This window comes from Ictidomys tridecemlineatus, chromosome 1 (assembly GCF_052094955.1).
Source record: "Ictidomys tridecemlineatus isolate mIctTri1 chromosome 1, mIctTri1.hap1, whole genome shotgun sequence".
NCBI classification, from domain to species: Eukaryota; Metazoa; Chordata; class Mammalia; order Rodentia; family Sciuridae; genus Ictidomys; species Ictidomys tridecemlineatus.
This window is the reverse complement of record NC_135477.1, coordinates 9,148,214-9,159,624: the sequence shown is the minus strand read 5'-3', so window position 1 is coordinate 9,159,624 and position 11,411 is coordinate 9,148,214. Positions and strand designations below refer to the sequence as shown.

Here is an 11,411-nt window from a genome sequence, read left to right as displayed (position 1 = left end):
TGACCGATGAGGTGTTCAGAATGGAAAATGATCCATTATTAGAATTTTTGTTGTGGTACATGACATGGTCATTGTTGCAAGTGTCCCTTGAAATGCGATCATCCTTTGATAGGAAGAGTAGAAAGAAGGGGAAGAGGGAGGAGGGAAGGACCAGCATTCACCAAGCTGTTCCTGAGTTATCAGGTCCCAAGTGTGGGGTTGGCTTACTGTGCTCGATTTCAATGACAAGTTTTAAACTCGCCTCATTTGCATCTCCTAAAGATTTTGGTAAAGATGCAGATTTCCAGGTCTCGCTCCTCGATATTCTAAGTTAGGAGTTTGGCTGGGGATCATTACTTGGCCTTTTAGAGTCTCGCTCTCCCTCCACCAGGAGTCTGTGTTCTCCTCAAGTCACTTGATTATTGAGTGAATCTGGGAAGCATCAGATTTTCAAAGCAGCCACGAAATGTCAATTTCAGCTTTTTTGCTAGCCAATTGTCAGATAAAGAAACTAATGCCCAAACAACTTTAAAAGTTAAAGTTTGCCCGACCTCCTAAGTTAGAAAAAATCATAAACCCAGCATTAAAGATAGGCCTATAGGCTGCTGGGCCCATGCTCCCGCAGAACCTCCATTGTGATGGGAAACTTAACTTTCTTGTACGGTCATTGAGGATACCTCAGTGCAATTTTTGTGAGATGAATAATTATTCAGCACTGCCAAAAAATGTGTGGTGCACAACAATATTCATAGCAGCACGATGTATAATAGTCACATGTGGAACGACCCAGGTGTCCATGACGAATGAATAAACAGAATGTGGCACATCCATACAATGGAATATTATCTACCCACAAAAAGGAATTGTGTTCATCAGTTTTTTTGTCACTGTGATGATGAAATGCCTGAGAAAAACAACTTTATAGACTAAAGTTTTAAAAAACTATTTATAAACTTTATAAAACTATTTATAGATCATAGTTTCAGAGGTTTTAGTCCATGGCTCCATTGCTTTTGGCCAGAGGTGAGACAGAACATCATGGCAGAAGGGAATGATACAGGGAAGCAGGAAGAGACAGGAAGGGGCTAGGGTCAAGATACACCCTTCCGGGGCATGATGCAGGGACCTACTTCTTCCAACTAGATCCCATCTCCTACAGTGTCCACTGATAACCCCATCAAATCATGATTCCATTGATGGATTAGTCCACTGATGAGGCAGAGCCAATGATCCAATCACCCTCCCTAAGTCCCACCTATAAACACTGCTATACTGGGGACAGTCCTCAATGCATGAGTCTCTGGGGATCATTCCAGGTCCAAATCACAACAGGAAGGAAATTGTTGAGAGCCACAACCAAGTCAAGATGGCGCCTGGCATTTTGCCAGAAGGAGTGGTTGAGGGGGAGCACCAGCAAGCCATTAAGATGATGATAATTAAGTTAAGCTGTGTATAATCATTAAGATAATGACTGATTGCTGTGATTGGATGATGCTAAATTGAAACAAGCTGTGTATTCAGTTGTGTAAATGGACCTCTGCTGACCCACAATAGGGCGGCTCCTGCTACCTTGGGTGCCCGCTACTTTTGAGTTCTCGCGGAGTTCCCGTTGAGTTCCCGTTGAGTTCTAGCGGGGTTCCAGTGGAGTTCCCGTGGAGTTCGTGTGGGTTCTCGAATAAAGTTCGTTCCTGCTTGAATCTACAAGTGGCTCACGACCTCCTGGTTATTTGTGCCCAGCCAGACTGTGACAGGAAATCCTTACACATACTAGGATGTGGAGGAACCTTGAACACAGCATGCTAACTGAGTGAGTCAGACACAAAGGACAACACAACGTGATCCCATTTACATGAGATCCCTAAAATCAGCAAATTCGTGGAGACAGAAAGGAGAGAGTTAGTTGCCAGGGAATGGTGGGGGGCGGAGTGGGGGGGGTGGAGGGTTGTTGTTTAATGGAGACAGAAGCTCATATTTAGGATGAGGAAAAGGTTCTGGAAATTGAGAGTGGTAATAGTGGCACAGCAGTGAGAATATACTTAATACGACTGCATTGTACACTTGAAAGTGATGAAAACAGCAAATTTTATGTGTATACATACATTTAATCACAACTTTTCACATAGCATAAAAAGGCATTCGGGAACACTGGGAGACGAAGCCACATACACATGGCCCCTGGGACATGCTCCAAGAGCCAGAGGTGGGATCAACCCCCGAGACTCTCTTGTGCTCTCCCCCACCGTCAATGGGATACGGATTTCTGGTTAATTGAGGGCTCCTGTTGACCGAGGCACCTGTGTGTTCCCATCTTAGGTCACTTTTCTCAAAGAGAAAAATAAAGGAGAGGATTTGGCGTGGAGGGAATGAAGTGACCCATTGATGGGACAGAGGCATTCCCTGGGGCTCCAGCAGACAACTCTCCTGCACCCCAGAGGGACAGTCACTTGGAGGTTTTCAGGTGTCCCTTCTCACCCAAAGAGGCAAGTTGCTGAGGCTGGGGGTCAGCTGCCCGTCACCTGCTCTTCCTGTGCTGGCTGAGCCCGTGACCCAAGTCCCACAAACCACCGTCACCCTGTTTTTGTCCCCCCCCCAACTGCACAAACTGGGAAATCCTGCTTTTTTGTTATAGACACAAGCACCAAAGATGTCCCCGTAAAGGAACCCTGACCATCCAGGGTTGACAAGCTGGCAGAGTGGCCAGGAGGGGACACAGGCAGCTTGGGTGGGTGTCTCTTGTGTTTCAGGGGCTACTCCCACCATCCTCACACTGCCCTGCCCCAAAACCTGCCCTGCAATTCTGGGGTCCCCCTTATCTTCTCAATAAGTTGCTCTCTTCCTCCAGGAGCGTCTCTAGTACCTGCAACCCAAGGAATCCTGACTACCACGGTGTAAGTCTGATTAAATGACTGCCAAGATTTCTCGTGGTTTTTTTTTTTTTTAATAAAAAAACAAATTTAAATCCTCTGTCCCTGAAAACATGGTCCATACCAATTGGACCAAGCGAAAATTTTCCCCTTCTTAAACAAAGTGTCTCATCCGATAATCAGAGAGCCAGCCCAAGCCCTTTATGCTAAGATCCTTTATGCCTGCAGAATCCTCCCATCCAAAGGCAGATGAGAACAGGAGATAGGAGCCCGAGAATCATGGAAGAATTTGAAGTAATTAATGTGTGTTTTAAATTTGGGTTTGAGGAATTATTTAAGAGCATTTCTCCTCCTCTGTGCTCTCCTAGATGATTGGTATCTTCAAGGAAAATGTGATTGCGTCCTCCAGATCAAAGATACCCAAACAGGAGGCCTATAAAAGAAGATTTTAGGCACACAAAGATCACGGCATGTGAGCTCCTACAAAGAAAGATGCAATCTGTTCTGTCAGAGAAGGAGAGCGAGCGAGGATCCCCAGGCCGCCTGGCACTGGGTCTGCTCAGGGAGCTGCAAGTCGGAGAAGAAAGGCCATGATGATCTGTCCCCACCGATCCCGTGACTGTGAGTCCTCTCTGACCAGCATGGACGCTGCAGCCGGGCACGTCCATTCCATGGCAGGAAATGAGCCAGGTCATTTAATATGACGTTGAAGGAAGACACCATCAATCTGGGCCGGGAGAGAATGGACAGCAGATCTCCGGAGAGCCAGGGAAAGAGCAAAAGCTCCAAACAAGACCAAAAGCAGCCACAGGAGTGCTGTGTGCCTTACGGAACAGCAGGTTTTGTTTAGATATATTTTCTGTCTTTTTTAATAGCTAAACCGACCCCTGACTCAAGAATCCAAGATACCGAGGCCTCCAGTGTGCACCTGGAGAAAACTTTGAAAACCTGAATGACTTACAATCTTGGTTTCAGTGAAAATCCCGGCAACGCTCATCTGACCCCCCTCCGCTGCAGCCCCCAGCTGCTCCAGACCCACACGGAGCTTATCTCCAGCAGGAGACTCGGGTTTTTATGATTTTAAAACATAGCTTGAGCAAGTCTCCATCTTATCTCGGAGCACAAGTGGTGTCACTTGCCAGGAGGAGTCTTCTAATAAGAGTCTCCCCTCTCGGTGCCACGGCTGCTTCTTGCAGCCCGGCCAGGCTCCTCCTGAGATAAAAATGCAACTCATTTAGGTCAATGATTAAATTGAAAGTTATAATATTACCAATGAGGTTTGAGCAAAGAGAGAAAAGAATGAAAAAGAAAATAAATTCTTGGGCAGGGTCACCACACTGCCCGTCCACACTGCACCCAGCCTCCCGCACCCTGGACAGGGCAAGCCTTAGGAGAGCCCTGGGAGGAACCGCCCCCTCGCCTTGTCACCAGGGTCTCCGCTTTCAGCCTCAGAACAACTACTTATTGTCTCCTAAGCACATTTTTATCTGGGAGTCTGTGTGTTCGTTGGGCTATGGAAGGAAGCTTCCAGAGTCAGACATTTCTAGAGTGGCTAGCCCTGAAGGAGCCAGGGAAGAAGATGCACGCTGGGTGGACAAACTGGGGGACGAGGGACATGAACAGTTATTTACACTGTGCACAATTCAGGTGAGGGGAAGGCAGGTGGCACCCCTGGAGATAAAGTCGCTATCGAGGGAAGGCGTACTTCACGCCAGGTCAGGACTAGGATGCACTTGGGGTGAGGAGAGAGAGGCACCCTGGGGGGTCACTGTCCTTGCTCTCAGGGGTCAGCCTCACACCTGCACCAGCCCGAGACAGGACCCCCTGAAGACATATTTTCCAGATGCCACTCTTACTGCACCTTCATGCCAGCCCTGGGGTCCCCAGATCCCCAAGGATGGCAGTAACAGACTCCATTCCCCCAGAGTGGCTGAACTTAGGATTCAACGGGGGACCAGGAAACATTGTACCAAGCCACAGCTTGTCTGCTGGTGTTGGCCATCTATGGACAGTTGCTGCATCTTCTGACCCACCCCTCCGTCACCAAACATCTTGCTGTTGAATTCCCAGCCACAGGAAGCCCCAGGTAGCCTGAACAGAAGAGCTGGGGCCCCTGCGGCAGATTCCCCCTGGTGCAGAATGATACCTGCTGTTCCCACCTCCTTGAACCTCAGAGCCTTTAACCCTGCAGGGACAGGCTGGCCTCCCTCACTGGACAACACCAGCCATCTTCAATGGTTCTCTAGGACGGTCTCACCACCAAATCACACGCTCCACGTCCTGGTCAGGCTCCTGCGGACTTCGGGGAGCCAATGGGAGGAAAGACCTCAGGAGGATGTCTCAGCTAGGGGAATGAGGTTTGATTTTTGTTCTTGAACGTGGTGTTTTTAGAGCCATTTTTGGCTGATGGAGAAAAGATCTAAAATTACTAGTTTCCCTTGCACCACCCCCCAACAGACATCCCCTATACATCTAACATTAGAGTGATAGGCTGTTCCCGATATTGGTCCATGACTATTAACTGAAGTCCACAGTTTACGTTAGGGTCCATTCTTGATCCCTTACATTCTCTGGGCTTTGACAAATGTATACTGACACATGTCTGCCATCACAGTTACCATACAGAAAGGACCCCAAAATCCCGTGCTCCCCTGGCTCATCCCTCTCTCCCTGGAAATTGGCAGCGGCACATTCTCTATCTCCAATCTGCTAGAGAAATTCATAATTTTCTTGTTTCTCCCCTAAAATAAGTGGCGGTGATTGATGGAAGTCCCAGGATCACCACAAAGCTGAGTCCGCAGAGTCCCAGGAAGCCTGGTCAGGAGCCCGCGGCCCCGGAGTCCTGCACAAAGTAACAAATGTCATCGGTTGGAACGCAGAAGCTGATCCCCCGAATCTCAGCAGCCCAGAGGCACTTGGGGCAGCTCTTTCCTGGCCACAAAGGACGAGGAAGGGTGGAGGACGCTCATCTCACTCCCACCTGCGAGCACGACGCCCAGATGGTGCCAAAGAGGTCGGGCGAGAAGCCCCGGGCACGGTGAGGACCAAGGAAGACAGAGCGTAGAAGCACAGAGCAGGTTCCCAAAGCATTGCTGAGGCACCCGTGGGGTCCCGAGACCTTCCCCGGGACTCGGGAGTTTAAAACACGTCTCATGGTGATATGAGGAAGCCGTGTGGCTTTTCTCTTGCATTCTCTCAAGTCAGGTTTCACCGACTGTATGGCGGGCGGTCCCCCAGCAAGGCACAAGCAGATACAAGAAGCCAGCTGCCTTCTGTTAGCAGACAATAAAGAACTTTGCAACATTTAAAAAAAGAAAAAAAAAAAAGAAGAAGAAGAAAGGCACTTTTTCCTTCTGTATGTGTGTTTTGGAAAATACAGTTAATTATCATTTTAATGTGTGGTGGGTTTATTATCATCACTCTATGTGGAATGAGTATTTTTTTAGTTTCTAATACAGTAAGTATGACTAGCGGGGGGAGGGCGGGAGGAGTCACAGTGCAGGGAGCTTCCTGTGGCAGGCCCCTTGAGGAAGCAGGGACAAGGGGCCAAGTGGCACTGCTGGCCTGAGGCCACCTCCCAGGAAGGCAGTGGAGACACAGTAGAAGGAGTAAGTATCCCAGACTCCCTCTTCCCTTCCTCTGGTCCCAAATCCAGTGGAAGCCAGTGGCCTGCTGTGTCCTCTCAGGTGGAGAGAGTGGCCCTGGGCGAACAGGAACTTGGCCCAGAGTCGGGATCAGAGGAGGCTTCCGAGCCATCGCCACAGTGCTGCCCAGCTGGAGGAGGGGACGCACAGTCCCCACTCCAGGGCTATCAGCCAGCCTGATCCCAGAGTGTGCAGAACGTGGAGCCAGCCGCAGCAGACACGCCTCCCTGTTCGCCAGCCCTCGCTGCCCAGCCTCGGAGGACTTACCCTGCAGTGACCCAGGCCCGAGGGGCCCAGGTGCCCAGCCCACGTGCACCCCATGTGCAGTGCGAGAGTGGCCCTGGTCTCAGACCCAGGTCTGTGGAGGACTCTGGGCTCTGGCCGTCCCATTATGCTGACCCGTCCCAGAAAAGAAGGAAGTGAGTCTGGACTGGGGACTCTGGGCGCCGGCCTTAGGGCACGAGTGATTATGAGGGTGTGTCAGGGGTTACTCCCCCCGAGTCTATTTCCTGCTCCCACTACGCGTCCACTGCAGGAGGGGTCTCTGCTCATAGGGGTCATCCAGGGGCCCAGGGACATCTCAACACTGGCTTCCAGTCACAGATCTACAGGAAGGGAAAAGGCCCGCAAGCACTTCTCGCCTACCACGTCCCACGTCTCACTGCCACGCACATGGCTTTGGCCAGAGCTGTGGCCCTAGAGCCCCTCACAGGGTTGGAAGTGCAGGCGTCCAGCACCATGTCCTACAACCTCCTTGCTCAACTTTGGGCTCCCACGAGGTGCCAGCATTGTGCTGGGGAGCCCGCATGTACCACCTTGTTTGAACCCATGGTAACCTAGTATGCAGAGTGCATTTTTATCTCCACTTTATAAATGAGGGCCACAAGCACAGAGAGGTAGAGTCATTACCCAAGGCCACACAGGTAGCAGGAAGCAGGGCTGTGACTGGAACCCAAGCAGTCTGACCACAGATGGCACACACTTGACCACTGGACTCCACGCATCTATCCATCACTCAACTAACATTTATTTGTGCAAAACCTGTGTGAGAGGAGTGGAGGGCACGATGAAGATCCTAAGAGCCTAGTGGCCCTAGAGTGAGCAGAGCAGGCCTGGAGACTATGTCTTCATAAGGCCCTGCTGGGATTTCAACCCCAACCTCAAGTCTGGAAGAACCTGCAAACCCCAGATGAGACGCCCCTCCACCCACCGTCGCCCCACATAAAGAGCAGCACCCTCACTCCCAGAGCCTCTCCGGGGACAGCTCGCCTGCCAGCACTCCTCTGAACATGGAGCACTTGCCCTGGCTCCTGTCCTTGCTGCCATGGCCGCTGTCGTGTCTGGGGAAGAATCCCATTGGGGCAGTACTTGAAAGGCCCCATCCTGCTCCAGGATCACAGGGTTCCTTAAAGGAGGGCAAAGTTCCGGTGCCGTCCGGCCCGCGGCCTCCACATGTCTGCCTGGGGCTCACCGCTGCACCTCCTCTGGGGCTGGGATGCCACGTTTCCTCTGCTTTCCTTGCAGCGGGCACACCCTGAAGATAACATCAGCCCGCGGAGCTCGGCCTGACCCCCACGCAGATCCCTCTAGTTATCTAATCTTTCCACATCTTTCTCTTGGTTGTAACCTTTTCAAGAGCAAACAGCAAGGACCACAGTTTGCCAGATTTCTTTTTCTTTTCTTTTTCTTTCTTTTTATCATAAAGATTAGGCCCAGGCACTAAGATTGGGATCCTTCTTTTTTTCAAATGGCTCCTATCAAGTGTCCTTACTGAATGTAGAGTGGCCCTGATGAGGAACCCCTGAGCTGGCCCAGGGCAGACTCACAGTTCTCCACCTGCCGAGGGGCTCTGGGACCTGCAGGAAGGAACGGCTTCCAAAGGGGGAGTGCAGGAGCCCTGGAGGCCAGGCTTGGAGGGCCACAGCCTGGCAGAGGCCCAGGCCAAGGTCAAGGAGCTGCACGGCAGCAGAGGCAGCCACGGCCAGGTGGGAGGCTGTTGCCAGGGAACCTTTAAATTCTTCATTCTTAAAACCTCTGGCTAAGAACATGAGGGGCCGGGGCTGGGGCTCAGTGGCAGAGCACTTGTCTAGCATGCGTGAGGCACTGGGTTCGATCCCCACATGAACAAAAATAAATAAATAAAGATATTGTGTCCATCTACAACTTAAAATAATAATAATAATAATAATAATAATAATAATAATAATAATAATAGAGAGTGGATTCTTAAATCCCAGCCTCTATTCCTGCAGCAGGGCTCTGATGACCTAGCTCCCAGCAACCCCTGCCAGGGAGGAGGAAAGGAAGAGGATCTGAACACAGGCCTCAGCCGTTCCTGCACACACGCCTGCGCCTACACACGCCTCTGCACGTACACACACCTGCACAGACAACCACACACACCTGCGTACATGCACACCTATACCAATGCCTGCACATCTTCGAACACTCTCCTGGACACATCCCTACATACCTGCCCGTACACACCTGTACACACACCTACACGCACCTGTGCACACATCCTCACATACCCACCTGCACACACACACCTGCACACATACCTGTACGTACACAACCCACCTGTACACACAGTTACACACACCTGTTCTCAGGACACAGGCACAAGCTCAGGTCCACCTGAAACCAGAGAGGGAAGGAGGCTCCTGCCTGAGTCCCCCGGGTGAGCCCTGCCCTGGTGGCCTTGTGTCACGGTGGTTTCCTTGTTTCTTCCCTATCAGCTGAAACCTCCCTCGGGGTAGAGGGTAGGTTTCATGAGTCCTGTGTGCCCACAGAGCCATGTACACAGTAGGTGCTTAATAAGTGGTGTTGGTAGATGGAATGGAAGGGTGGATGGAGGAGCAGCAGGAGAAGAGAGCCCAGCTGGCGGTGGCATGCCCTTGAGCAGGTGGGGAGCTGGGAGGCCCCGAGTGCTGCCTACCACCATCAGTGGATGGCACCCCTGGGCCCTGCCTTCCGCTCCAGCCTCAGCCTCCCTCCCCGGGGTGAACCACTAGAGTCCCCTCTAAGACCCCGGGCTCCCTGCCCCTCTTGGTCTGTTCCTGGCAGCTGCAGCCGCAGAGAGGCGTCTGCCAGCTCCCCGCTCCTAATCTACTGGCCTATCTGGCCCTCGGAGCTTCAAAGTTCAGGGACAGTAGGGGAATTCTGGTAGTTGGTATCCATGACGCCCCGGCACCGCCCCTGCTGGCCCCTGCAGGTCTGCAGGCTGCGGCTGGGGGCTGGGGTGCCAAGGCCAGGCAGGCGTGTTCGAAGGAGGAGGCTGAATCTGACAGCCTCCATTCCTCACCTCGCCATTGCCATCGACCTGCTGCTCCACGCCAACCCAGAAGGACCTCAACACACCGGCCTCCTGCACCTCACAATGCATCCCTGGCTCTCAGGTGACAGGAAGGGGAGGGAAAAGACACCTTCCAGTTCCCATCCAGCACCAGCACCAGGCCTCGGCCCTGCTGGCCACTCACCCACATCCTCTCTCCTTCTCTTTCCTTCAAGCAGCAGCATCCCGACTCCTTTTGGGAAGTGACCCTCTCCCACCTGGACACGGCCTGGTGGGATCACTGCTCAAGATGCGCCCTCCCCAAGCAAGAGACGGGTGCCTGACCCCAGCAGCGCCCTCTGCTCACCCCGCGCTCGTATCTGAGTCCTGACCAGACACCACAAGGCAGGAGACGGCGGGGCCTGTGCTCAGCAGCCGCATAGCGGACACAGGCCCTGGGGGCAGCCTGGGCCCCTCCGTTTGCCCTGACTCTTCTGCCATCGGATTCTTCCGGCTGCTCCCTCATTTTCAACCTCCTGTTCTGTTGCTCCAATAACCTCTGACTGACTCCTCCTCCACCTCCCGGGGAACAGGCACTGAGACAAACACCTCCAGTCACCTCCAGGTAGCAGAGCAGGCCCCCTCCTCCTGAGACCCCGGGCCACCCACCCTGTGGTACAACGCCAGGCAGAGCTGGGGCCCCCGGCCTGACGCTACCCCTCTGCTGCCTCAGGACCTGCCTTTCTGAACCTCAGTTTCCTTATCTCTAAAATGGGCAGGTTTGCCTCCCTGGTGGGACCAGGGTAAGGGTTAAGGAGACAGAAAGCTGGAAACCCACTGGGCACTCAAGAGTGGTAGGTGGTGGTGGCCACTGTCCTGAGCAGAATCCCCCCTGCTCACCATCCATGAAGCCCAGGATGCGTCTGAGAATCACCCTCAGCTTCCCGATGATGTATAGTGCACCAAAATCACCCCATTAATTTCTGGTTACAAAACATCGGCTCGCCAAGAGAAGTCTTCCAAGGTCCCTTTCAGGAAAGGGCTTTTTGTCTGACTCGAAATGAGAAGGGGCCAGTTGCCAAACTGAAATAGCACATAAACCTTAGAACCCATGGATTTGAGTGAATTCTAATCTTGGCCAAAACTGGCAGGAGGGAGCGGGGTGGGGGAGGGGGAGATGAGTCAGAGATTCCACCCTTCCGAGGGGGCAGCCTAATATGGCATTGGGGAGCCACGAGAGACGACTTAGGTATGCCTGGACTTTCAGACTGGAGCCATGACTCTGGCCAGCAACCAGCTGCGTCCCCCCTCCAACACCTACCCTCCCAGACACAAGGGGCACAGTCTTGGGGTGGCAAACTGAGACTGGAGGCTCAGATCACAGTGGAAGGAGCTAGTCCACCATCTAGCAGCTCGACCCCCGAAATGATGGCATCAGTCTTCCCCCAACACGCCCAGGGTCTCAGGCCCCAGGCGGGCCTGTTCTTCAGGCATTGTGTGGTCCTGGGGGACCCTAATGCCACCAACATTGAGCTTGTGATGTGGCACCCAAATATGTGAGAAGCAGGGAGTCGCAGCCCCGTGTAACCTCAGAGCCCAGGAGTTTCAGCCCTGGAGGAAATGCCTGGGGCAGGAGGACTTCACCAGGTG

At 52.5% G+C, this 11,411-nt stretch overlaps 1 long non-coding RNA gene across 1 annotated transcript; it reads left to right on the top strand.

Annotated features, from left to right (window-relative positions):
• Nucleotides 1–9,763: 9,763 nt before the first annotated feature.
• On the top strand, nucleotides 9,764–10,875 carry LOC144366174 (uncharacterized). The gene is made up of 2 exons (XR_013425090.1): nucleotides 9,764–9,885; nucleotides 10,001–10,875. It is a non-coding gene; the product is annotated as an uncharacterized LOC144366174 (long non-coding RNA).
• Nucleotides 10,876–11,411: the final 536 nt, after the last annotated feature.